At 42.3% G+C, this 12,431-nt stretch overlaps 1 protein-coding gene across 3 annotated transcripts in view; it reads right to left on the minus strand.

The window, feature by feature from the left end:
• Positions 1-12,431, minus strand: part of LOC115088192 — an 83,216-nt gene that overhangs the window by 25,263 nt on the left and 45,522 nt on the right. Inside the window, exon 2 of one of the 3 annotated variants that reach the window (XM_029596218.1) lies at positions 4,884-4,995. The exons of 1 other annotated variant lie outside the window; for it this stretch is intronic. The gene's annotated coding sequence lies outside the window, so the exon portion shown is untranslated. Of the gene's footprint in view, positions 1-4,637; positions 4,996-12,431 lie in introns of all 3 variants that reach the window. One more of the 3 variants, XM_029596217.1, reaches the window with a different exon arrangement.

Genomic DNA, 12,431 nt, shown 5'->3' on the forward strand with positions numbered 1-12,431 from the left:
AAAATTGAACTGGAGACCACTGCAAGCCAGACTTGTATGCAGTGTAATAATGGAAAAATAGAATTGGCATTCCTCATAAAACAAACAATAAAATCACTCTCATTCATGCTCTCTCTCCCACACACACACACATGCACCCTCTATCATACATGCTCTTGCTTTCTCATAACATACCTGCTTGATCTTTTATACATACTCTCTCACACACAACTCACATGCTCTATTTCATACATGGTCTCGCTGTCTCACACCACCTACACTGTCACTTTCTCTCACATGCCCTCTCTCTTACATTCTCTGTTACTCATGCACACTCTCTGACTCACATTGGGTCTCTCCCTCTCTCTTCTTTGACTGTTGACAGAGGCCCTGAGGGCCTGTTCCACTCTTCAGCTGCTAGTGGGATAGGCTATACCAGGGATGTCCAGAAAGGGGCCCTTAACCATGATTGAAGGACAAGAGGGGTTCCTTCCTCAAGATGGAGATTCTACTCTGCATTCCCCCAAAAGACTCCACGAAGCCTCTTCCACTTCTCCCAAGACACTTCATTCAGCCTCCCCCATGACCCCTCTCCACAGTCTTTGCCCCCCACCAAAATACACCACGAAGCCCTTTTCCTTCCAACCAAGATTCTATCAACAAGCACTCTCCCATCCTCCCAGACACCAAGAACCTCAGGAAACACTTCCTCCTCTCCCTAACGCTCCCATGCACCTTGTTGATGGTGACAGCCATCTCTTCCCATCTACTCTTCCTCTGCATGGCGCAGGAAGATACAAATAAACGGCACCGCTTCTTCCTCTGTACCAGCAGATGCTTCCCATCAATGTGCAGCAGTCACCTAGAACCTTGCCATATTATACCATACCAGCACTATCTCAGGACTCAAACAGCAGTAACCTTATCTATGACACGGCAGCAATGTAAATATTATACCATGTCCTAGAAAACTAATACTCCACCTACTGGCATTAACAGAACAAGCCGTACTGCTACAAAGCCCTACAGAAAAACTACATACCAGCAGAAATACCGCACCTCAGTTACACACCCAGAACACAGATAGACCCTTACCTAATACAGAATAAGGGACTACAAATTAGAAACAGAAACATGCAGACAAATTAAAATGGAAATTCCAAAAGAACAAAATACAAAAATACAAAAATTGTTATGCACATTCCCTAAGATAACATATGCCAATTATTAAAAATTCAAAAAAAATTTTTTTTTTTACCTTTGCTGTCTGATCTTATTTTTCTAATCGGTTGGTCCCAGGCTTTTTTTCCTCCTTATTTGATACCTTATTTGGTCTTTTCCCAATTGTTTTTACATGGTCTCTTTTTTTTTCTTTCTGTTTCTTTTCTCTTCACCTGTCTTCTTTCCTTCCTCCCTCAAGCACACACTCAGACTCTCATTCTCACACACTCTCTCTCACATACAGAGAGGACCAGTGGAAACATTAGGCAGAGTAGGTGATGGTCTAGGGTGCCGGAAGTGGGCGGGGTGATGGAGTAGCTGGTAAGAGCAGCAGATTTGAAGGGACTGCAGGAGGGACAAGACATAGGGTAGGTAACGAAGGTGGGGGCCTCTTGTTTTTTTTAGTTTAATGCATTTGAGGAGCTTGGGTTGTTTGCAGTGTGCATCAGGCGGAGAACGAGAGAAAGAGAGATCACGTCATGTCATCATCATCACCTAGGGCGGCTGGACCCCCTTCCACTGGCACTGTACACACACTCAGGCTCTCAATCTCACAGGCTGTCTCTCTCTTTCACATGCTGTCTCACACACACAGCTCTATCTTTCACCTGCTGTCTCTCTCATACATACACACTGGCTTTCTCTTTCACATGCTGTCTCATACACTGCTCTCACTTTAACATGCTGTCTCTCTCTCACACACACCAGGTTCTCACTCTCGATGCTCTCTCACACAAACTCACAACTCTCACACACAAACTGTCTCTCTCTCTCTCTCTCTCTCTCTCTCTCTCTCTCTCACACACACACACACACACACACAGAAGCTCTCACATGCTGTCTCTCTGTCTCTCACAACATACAGGTTCACTCCCACAGATAAGAACATAAGAACATGCCATACTGGCTCAGACCAAGGGTCCATCAAGCCCAGCATCCTGTTTCCAATAATGGCCAATCCAGGCTACAAGTACCTGGCAAGAACCGCGAAACTAAGTATATCCCATGCTACTGATGCTAGTATGCAAGAACTTATCCAAACCTATTTTAAACCCAGCTAAACTGCACTAACCACATTCTCTGGCAACAAATTCCAGAGATTAATTGTGCCTAGAGTGAAAAAGAATTTTCTCCGAATAGTTTTAAATGTGCTACATGCTAACTTCATGCAGTGCTCCCTAGTCCTTCTATTATCCAAAAGAGTAAATAACCGATTCACATTTACCCATTGTAGACCTCTCATGATTTTAAAGACCTCTATCATATCCCCCCTCAGTCGTCTCTTCTCCAAGCTGAACAGCCCTAACCTCTTTAGTCTTTCCTCATAGGGGAGCTGTTCCATCCCTTTATCATTTTGGTCGCCCTTCTCTGTACCTTCTCCATTGCAACTATATCTTTCTTGAGATGCGGCGACCAGAAAGGTGCTGTCTCACCATGGAGTGATACAGAGGCATTATCACATGTTTATCCCTTCCTAATAAGTCCTAACATTCTGTTTGCTTTTTTGACTGCCACAGCTCACTCTCACACACACACACACTGTATAATTTCTGGACTCAAAGCCAGGGCAACAAGAACACTTCTGACTCAGCAAAAGATTTAAAATTTAATTTATTTGGCTTACAAACAAGAGTCAAAGATAAGTGTTCCTGGGAGTTGCTATATGCCCTCTATCTGTAATAACTAGCATCTCTATGAATATATGACCTGCCCTGACTTATATAATCAAAATACAGCACTACGAAGTTTCCAGAATGAATGACGTGACTGCCCAAAGACTTCTTTACAAAGATACATTATGCTGTTGTCATGACAATCTATCATGTATAGGAAATGCTTGTGAGGACATCCTCCATTCAGTTGTAAAAATCATTCATTTACTAGTCTTTCCTGAAACCACCCTTCCATGATAAAAGTTCCTGTATCACCCTGGCTTTGATGCAATGTATTCTTCTGTTCTTCTTTTGATATTCTTTGTTGTGTAAACAAATCGCAGTCTGGGTCTTGAATAGGAGTTAGGCCTGAATTCCGTTTCTTGGCACCAGGATTTAATTAAAAACTGTCACCTCACAGGATCTTCTTTTCAACTGTTTTCTGTCCATTGAAATTATGCATTTGTAAGACAAAGGCTTGCAGCCTGGACCCAGTTTCCCTGTATTATGAAGTAAATGTTGCCATTCTTCCTGTTGGTGCCAGTAGTATACCTGCTCAGGGACATTCTGCAAGTCATTCTCAGAAAAGCACTCAGCGTTCATTCACCTCTGACAGGCCACAGTACAGCAGAGGCGTCTGGGTATTTTTGGTTGTCTGCTCGGCCTATTCTTCAACACACACTCTACAGGGCCTCAGCCTCTGGGCCTCCACGTAGCAGGTTGCTGCGGGATGGGCTCTGCGATGGCCCTGATCTTCTCGGGCTGCTGCGAGATGGGATCTGTGGCGGCCCTGCTACCAGGCCTCCACTTCTCAAGGCACAGCGAGATGGGATCCATGGCAGCCCTGCCACAGGCGCTGTTCCTCTTCCTTCTTGCTCACGCGGCTCCGGCAATGTTTTTTCTTCCAGGGCCGCACAGGCAGGAAGGAGAAGGAGCACCTGGAGGTTTGCGGGTCTCTTGTTTTCTTCGGGCCCTGGTGCGATGAGCTCCACCACAGCCCCACCAATCTTCCTTGGGGGGGGGGGGATTAAAAGTGCATGGCAGTGCACATGTGCAGTTTAGAGGGAACAGTGTCCACATCCCCCCCCCCCCCCAAAGGATGATCCTGGTCTTCGCTGGCATTATTTATTCTTTTTGGCCGCTGGCGTATGGAGTTCTGAAGGTGCGGGTGGGGTGGGGGCCTTCCTATGACATCCTCCTCCTAGCTGTCACTCTCACCTCCCTTAGTACACCACTGTGCAGCACAGTAGAAGATGCTCTGGCCAGTAATCTTGACCAGGATTTGCTAGTGCTTCCAGCCAGTTCAGTTCTGCTTATAAACTGCCCCAAATTTTGGGGCTAGCATTACTAAGTTGCCAGAGGTCAGACAGCATTGGTCCTGATTTCTGAAAAACACTGGGACACTACACTTTGTATTGCATATTGTCCATTGCCAGAGAGCTCACAACCTGCTTTGGAAAAAGGGATGCTAAGAGACTTGCCGAAGATCTCACAGTGGTCAGTGAACAGCATGAATGAAATCAGGGTCTCTCAGGAGATCTCACAGTCCACAAATCTGATCTTTAACCACTTCACTGCCAGTCCAGGAAACACCATGATTACTGGACTGCTTGCCTCTGATGATATAAAGAAAACTTTATGGTTAAGGTTGTTGCCTTTATTTTTATTTTTGACATGCCACCATGCAAAAGAATTTTCAGGTAAAGAAGAATAAAAACAAATGCTCATTTACCCAAAGTAGGACTTACAAAGGAGCTACTTCAAGTATGACGTGCACAAGATTACCTTTAAATATCAATGCTGGAGCCTTCTGAAACTTCAACAAACCAACATATGCTGCATAGGAAGTGACTGTCTTTGTTTCAGGGTTGTATGCGTTTTACAGTCTATTAAAGTTGCTTTCCATGACTGAGCTGTTTCCTCCTCCTTCCAGAGCAAAGTCAGAATAAGAAGTCCAAGAGAGGAGGAGAGTTAACAGTTCAAGGTCACCCATAAGAAGTTATGCATGGAATATTTCACTAAAAATAATACTTGCGATGTTTTCTTGGATTGATTCCAGAATCATTAAACTCCAGCTCCTGCCAGGCATGATGGTGTTTGATGCCTGGAATACTAGTTAGAAACATCTGGCACAATTTGGATCCTTGAAAAAAACAAAACAAAAACGATTTACCATCCTCATCTTCCCATGTCCTTTGGATATTGCAACTGCATGACAGTCCGTAAAACACAGTCATGCCATGATTAGTGTGAATGGGATTCCAATTACCATCTGCTAACATCAGACTGAATTCACTTACTAGAGAGGATCCTTTTTACTTTGTTGTTTCCCTTTGAGTACTAATTATAATCTCATCAGACCAATATTTCACCCCAGTGCTGTCAGCCCGGTCTAGCCAGTCTTCAGGTAAGTGTTACAGTTCAACAGCTGTCCTTAATCTTTTACAGGGATGCAGAGAAAAAGCCAAAACTCACTTCTGAGCTAAAAATAATCCAAATCTTCAACAAAGAGGGAAGGAGCTTAACAAAAGTATTTCTATTGCATTAACAGTAGTAGATAAACTCATCAGATAATATGCAATATAATTTGTTACCTCTTTTGCTTGCCCTCTCACCTTGCCACCTCTTTCACAGCAGAGTAAATTAAATACATATTAATAAGCAAACGTCTGCAAATAAAACTATCCTAAATTCTAAAACAAATATTAAAGCCAAAGAATTATCACTCTAGAAGCTAATTGGAAAATCAGTGGCAAAAATAAACACTACTGAATTGAAAAGACAGAAAATGAAAGATAAGGGTCTATCATACACAGCTCATTCATAGCTGTATAACCCATAGTTTTATAATCGCTTCTGGGAAGGGGGCCTATAGAGCTGAGTGACCTTGTGAGACAGCAGTAACAAGGGGCATGAGAAGGGAGACCCCCCCCCCCCCTCCATGCTGTCAGGGGCTCCCCTCCCCTCCCTTGCAACCACCGAGGATCAGTTACCCAACTCTCTCCACCTCAGGAACAGGGCTTCTCCAGCTCTGCCCCCATGCTCATCATCATCTGGCGAGAGGAGAGGCCATAGAGCTGAGCCAAAAGTGTGCTCTCCTGCTAGCAGGCCTGATACCAAAGCGTCATTTCAAATGGTATACCCCTTTGTGTGCCCCGTCATGTGATTTTTATGTGACGAGGTTCTGACCACTGCCCCTCAAAATGTAGAGCAAACTTTTCTATTACTACCATAATTTTTACCTTTCTCAATCAATGCGCTTTCCACCTTAATCCCTCCAGCTTAAGATTTGTGCTACCTCACTCCCTTAAATGAGAGACCACTCCTATGCTTAGACTGTGCTACCTTTCTCCCTCAAATAAGAGACCACTCCTACATTCAGACAGTGCTACTTTTCTCCCTCAAATGAGAGACCACACCTATGTGCTGACTGTGCTAGCCTCTGTTCTCAAATAAGAGACCACTCTTATGTTCAGACTGTGCTGTCTCACTCCCTCAAATGAGAGACCACCCCAGTGATTGTGACTGAGCTATTCAAAACCCACTAATACTGGAAAAATATATTACAATTTAGACTAAACCCACATAAACTAAATCACCATTTAAGAAATGCTATTTAAAACCTGCAAGATCATCTACCAAATACAAAGCATTGACTCAAAATATGTCTTGAACTTCAAAAGAAACCACACAGATCCCAAAGATCCTAGCGATATGGGGAGAGAAAATCATGGCCACCTTAGACCACATAAAAATAAATGTTCAAGGGCAAAGAAATGTATAACCTGCACATCAACCCTGAAAAGGCCATCAACAGCCCAATTACAAAACAACACCTCATAGCAATGCATGCACACATAGGCCTAATGAATGCCAGATCAGTCAACAAAAAATACCGAAAGGTCCAAGAATTTATAAATGAACAAAATCTTGACATCCTAGGGATAATAGAAACATGGTTAGATGAGACAAGTGAAGTATCCCTAAATGTACTATGCTCAGAGGATTTCTCTATCATATACAAACCCAAACCAAGGAAACATGGAGAAGTGGCAATCGTGCCTTGAATCACTATCAAGTCATGCCAAATTCCATTCACAATGGTGATTTAAGTTAGAATGTCTACTAGTCTCATTTAGGGCCTGATTCACTAAAACATTTCACCCATTCTGTGACTATGGGAAAATGCCTTAGAGAGGTAAATTCAATTGGTCTCCTAGTGGTATAGCAAGCAACCTCCCAGAAATAACATCTCATCCCCACAGTAACTGTTAGAATTGATCACAGATCAAATGCTATCGGTCACAAAAACTGTGGTCAAGGGTAACTTTAATTTATGCATAGATAAGCCAACATCACTCACAACTGAATTCCTGACCACCATGATGACACTAAGCTTCACCCAGTCTATTAAATCCTCATATTTATTTATTTATTTAGGGTTTTTATATACCGACATTCTTGATATACATATCAAATCAAGTCGGTTTCCATATAACAAAAAGATCTGGTTTTCCACATGGGAGTGGAAAATTTATAACCTCAAGTAAATGGCATTAAAATAACACTGCTCTCATAGATTGACAACTCACTAATTTAATTCCTTCTGAGTGGTGACTTTAAACAAATTGACATGACTAGATCCTTGAAAGTGGTCTGGAACAAGAAAATTGAAACCCAGGAAAAGCTGCTAAATGCATTGGAATTCTCTCCTATAGATGAGAACCATTATCTGTAGCTGACCAAATAAAGGTATGGAAATACAATCTGGTGTAATTCTTAGACAAAATCACATTCTAAAATAAAGTTCTATGCCATCCCCACAGATGCTGACCTTGGTATTCACAAGAACTCCAAGCTCTAAAATTCCAAGAGAGAAAGCTTGCAAGAAACTAGTGCAAAACTCTACTAGAAGAGGATAGAATGAAGTACAAATTACACATGTCAACATACCATAAGGCCATAATCATGGCACAAAATCCCATACTTTTCTCATTCTATTGTGCAATTCCCAAACCCAACCAGAAATTATTTGAAATAGTAGAAGGCTGATAAAACCATCAGCACAACAAAATCTCACAGCCAAACCAAAACTAAAAGCAAGCAAAATCACTGCCTTCTCTGAAAACAAAATCAAGGACCTTTTTCAACAATATGAAGAAATCACTCTCCTTCAGATAAAGATATGTCTAACCATACCAAAACACCAGAGATGTGTAATTCATTTACCTCAATCACAGAAGAAGGTCTCAGAAAGACTCTAGCTGATTTACGTCTAATAAGTTTCTCCCTTGATCCATGTCCATCCAACTCAAGACCTCAAAGCTTTGGTAACCAAACTCATAAATTACAATTCACTGAGGATATGCTTCCCACAGTCATAGACTTTAACGGTGCAAAACACCATTGAATGGAAATTAATGGGAAACAGCAACGAATGAGATGAATATTTTTTGTTTCATTCATGGGACCCCCTCCATTCATTTTGGGGGTCCATGAATAAAACAAATATGGGCTCATCTGTTATATTTTACCCATTTGTTTCAAACAAATGCACATCCCGCGAGACCACCTCAGGCAGAACGCATTTGATGGATTCTCTCCAACCAACTCCTAATTCATCTTGCCGAATCCACAACCACCCCTTTTATAGTGGGTGAAACATTTTATTTATTTATTTAGCATTTTTCTATACCGACTTTCCAATAACAAAATTATTGATCAATTCGGTTTACATTTTAAACAATAACAACAATGACAAGTAAATGTCTTACAATGAACAGGTCGAATTAACTTGGATTAAGATATATGGGGGTAATAACATAATTAAGATATATGGGGGTAATAACATAATTAACATGAGCGGTGCCTAATATAGGCTAGAGGTTGGGTTTTGATAATAGACTGCCGAAGATAATAGACTGCCAAAGATAATAGACTGCCAAAGATAATAGCCTGCCAAAGATCATGTGATTTCTAGAGAAGATCTATATAGTTCTCTAGCGTGTTACCACTGAGGGGATATTGGCAGGGATATTTCGCAGGTTGATGTTATGGGAAAGCTTGGTTCAACTCCTAATTCATCTTGCCGAATCCACAACCACCCCTTTTATAGTGGGTGAAACATGCCCTTTACAGGTTCTTACCCCCATTTCTCTTAAAGGAGACTTTCTATTTAGAGCATCAACCATTCCCCATTAACAAAGTCCAAATGCATTGAGTGAATTTGCCAGAATGAAGCCATCTAGTACCACACTCTCCTAGAAGAAAAACTATCTTTAGATCTTCCATTATCTTTTCACCAGTCTATAGCAGCATCCAAGTATAAATCAGATTGTCTCCCTCACCTAGAATTCTTCTCAGGCTTCTTAAATGATGGAAAAGGGCTCCTTGCTGGGACACCCATCATACAACATTTTTCCAAGCAAAACCCTAGAAATGTATATTTCCCAATATTCACTGGATTATTCCCAAAATAATATCAACATGGTCCATAATCCAACAAACTGCTTGCATGAGGGTAAGTAATAGAGATGATTCCAGCATTATATCTACACAGCACAAATTCACATGAGCAAGAAAGCTTCTATTTTTACAAAAGGCCAAAAATGCTTCAGGATGCTTAAAGAATAGACACCCCTATATTTGCTAGGAAATCTAATCAACATTACAGTTTGAAGGCTGGGGCCACACAATCGATAGAACATACCTGTCTGTTGATATGCAGAAATGAAATAAAACCTGTGCCATGTTTTATGCAAATTTAAAAAATAACTGTCACCGTTATCGCATTTATGTTAATAGATCAATTATCTATCTTGTGAACTCATCTTGCTGTAAATGTCCATAAAGAACAGCATTCACAAATCTTCATAGGGTTAAAAACTAGGGAAATCACAGGAACACCCCCAAAATATCAATCATTAAGAGTAGGTAGTGCCAACACTCCATTTCTAAAAGCTGTATCTGCCCCTCTTCTATATGCATCACGTTGAACTGTACGCATTCACAAAGCAAATGTTCCTGTTACAGAAATCAGACTGCAGCTGTCTCAGAGTAGGTGCAAATTTAAGGTGTGTGAACACAATATTATGATTGTGTAGGGATTATTTAGAAAAACATTGATAAGAGTATTTTTTCACTCCTGATTGATTAATGAATTCGAGCATTTTGACAGTTTGAACACTGGGACAAAAAAGTATATATTGGGACTGATGATTATAAAAGGTTGGGTTTATGAAACTATGAAATATACCCAGTAGGCACTTAACCACCTTCTTTTATGTGTCTTTTAAACTCAGCAATCTTTTGTTTTAACACTACTCTTCCCATTACCCTAAATTACTAGGAGTAGATATTCACAGATAAACGTTTAAGAGTCAGCTGGATAAGATTTATCTGGCTAATTTATAAACAGGGACCTTCATTTTAGGTTTAAACTGGGTTTTTACAAAGGTGAAAATCGGTTTAAACTGATTTTCCTAATTGGCAGGCATCGGAAGCAGGGGCGGGGGGCACAGGGGCCATGGCAACAGACACAGCAAAAAGTGGTGCTATTCTACCTCCCCAGGGGGTGGCAGTGGTCGCTGCTGCCACAACCCTTGCCCCGATCCTGGTCAATTATCCAGTGCTAGCCTTGCAGCACATCGGTTTCTCTTCATGTTCAGTGGCTGCCGGTGCCTGAATGACATCATCAGGTGCCGACAGTCTTGGAGCCGGACATGACCCAAGGCCTTGTAAGGCCAAGATTCTTTAGGTGGCGGGTGAGTTGTAGCATCGCGGCAGTGCTGGGGGTGTGTGTGTGTGTGTGTGTGTGGGGGGGGGGGGGGAATGAAAAATGTGAGTATGAGGATTGTAGGGGGAGGGAGTAAAGAGATTGTGGGGGTGAGAGTGAAGGAGATGGGTGGGGGGGTTGAGGAATGAGGGGATTGTGGGGGAGTGAACGAGGGGGAGGGAGGTATTAGATAGTAGGGATGTGCAGACCAAAAGTTTAAGTTCATAAGTCCATAAGTCGAAAGGGGGTCCCATTTGCGGTCAATATGGACATATGGAGAATTCCATAAGTTGAGTCTATGTCCATATGTGCAAATAAAAATTTAAACCCCTCACCCGCCTTAATCCCCCCCCCCCCAAGACTTACCAAAACTCCCTGGTGGTCCAGCGGGTCAGGACGCCATTCCTGAACTCCTTTGCAAGGAGCACGTGACGTCGGCGTCACGTCGGAGTGACGCGGCGTCACGTGATTCCCCACGCGTCCGCTCCCGGACCCTCACGGAACTTTTGGCCAGCTTTGGTAAGTCTTGGGGGGGGGGGGGGGATTAAGGAGGGTGAGGGGTTTAAATTTTTATTTAGATCAACAATCGCGATTTCCAACGTATTCAACATAGCTATGTTGAATAAGTTGGAAATCCGATCGTTTAAGCCTCATCTTTTTTTTAAGTTATAAAAAAAAAAAAAAAGTTGCGTTTTCCATTTAAGTTCAAAACGAATGCACACCCCTATTAGATAGGGCAAGGGGAGAAAGCAAAGTTGGGGAAAGGATGGATGGGGCAGGGGATGAGAGCAAGTGGGTGTGGGGTTAGGGGGAAAGGGGAGGGACTGAAGGAGAAGAGGGAGTGGGGGAGAGAGATGGGATGCTAGAGGGGTGACTGGGTGCAGGAACAAAGAGGAGGGGCCTGAGAAGAGAGGCCTGGTCATTGTTTTTGTTGGGAGGCTCCCTTCGCCTTCTGCTCCTCTCCCTTCTGCCCCCTCCTTCTCCTTTCCCCTGCTTCTACCCCCTCCTTTTGCTCTCTTCTCCCTCCTGCCACCACTCCTATCCATACCCATACCCCTACCCTCCACAAGAAAAACAACAAAGGCTCATTTTTCTTACTACCATAAGCAAATTGCTGGGCAGACTAGATGGATCATTTGGTCTTTTTTTTTTTTTTACTGTCATTGCTATGTTACTTTGTATAAGCTCAATAGGCCCAACATAGTACCATAAATTATATTGGAGCTGCAGAGACTTCATTGCTTTTTTTGAGAGACAGATCTCTCTTTCTGTCCCCCAGACCCCTCCTCTTTCTCTTCAGCCTGCCACCTCTATCCCCATCCCCTTTCTTTTTAAGCATCCTACCTTTCTCTCTATGCTTAATCCTTCATGCTCTCTCCCCATCTCCCTTTTCAGCACCCTAATATTTCCCCCATCTTTCCCATCTACCCCCTTCATCACCCTGTCCTCACTTCTCTCCACCAAACTAAACTCTGATATTAACCCAGATAAATTCTGAGTAATTTTTTCCACTGATTTTCTCCTAGAAAAATGCTGAGTAATTTTTTTCCACTGATTTTCTCCCGTTTTCATTCTTATGAAAATAAACCCTGATAAATTTCCAAGTAAAAAAAGGAAAATGAAGGTCCCTACTTACAAGTAATATTCAGCATCACAGCTATGCTACTGATGAATATCCCCGACAAAATCGTTAGTTAGCCAGATAGATTTTATCTGGCTAACTTGAGACCAGCTATTGAACAGGTCTTAACTCATCTGGCTAACCTAACCTAACCTAATTTAGCTGCTTATCTGGATATGTTAGC

The sequence above is a fragment of the Rhinatrema bivittatum genome, chromosome 3 (assembly GCF_901001135.1).
Source record: "Rhinatrema bivittatum chromosome 3, aRhiBiv1.1, whole genome shotgun sequence".
Taxonomy (NCBI): domain Eukaryota; kingdom Metazoa; phylum Chordata; class Amphibia; order Gymnophiona; family Rhinatrematidae; genus Rhinatrema; species Rhinatrema bivittatum.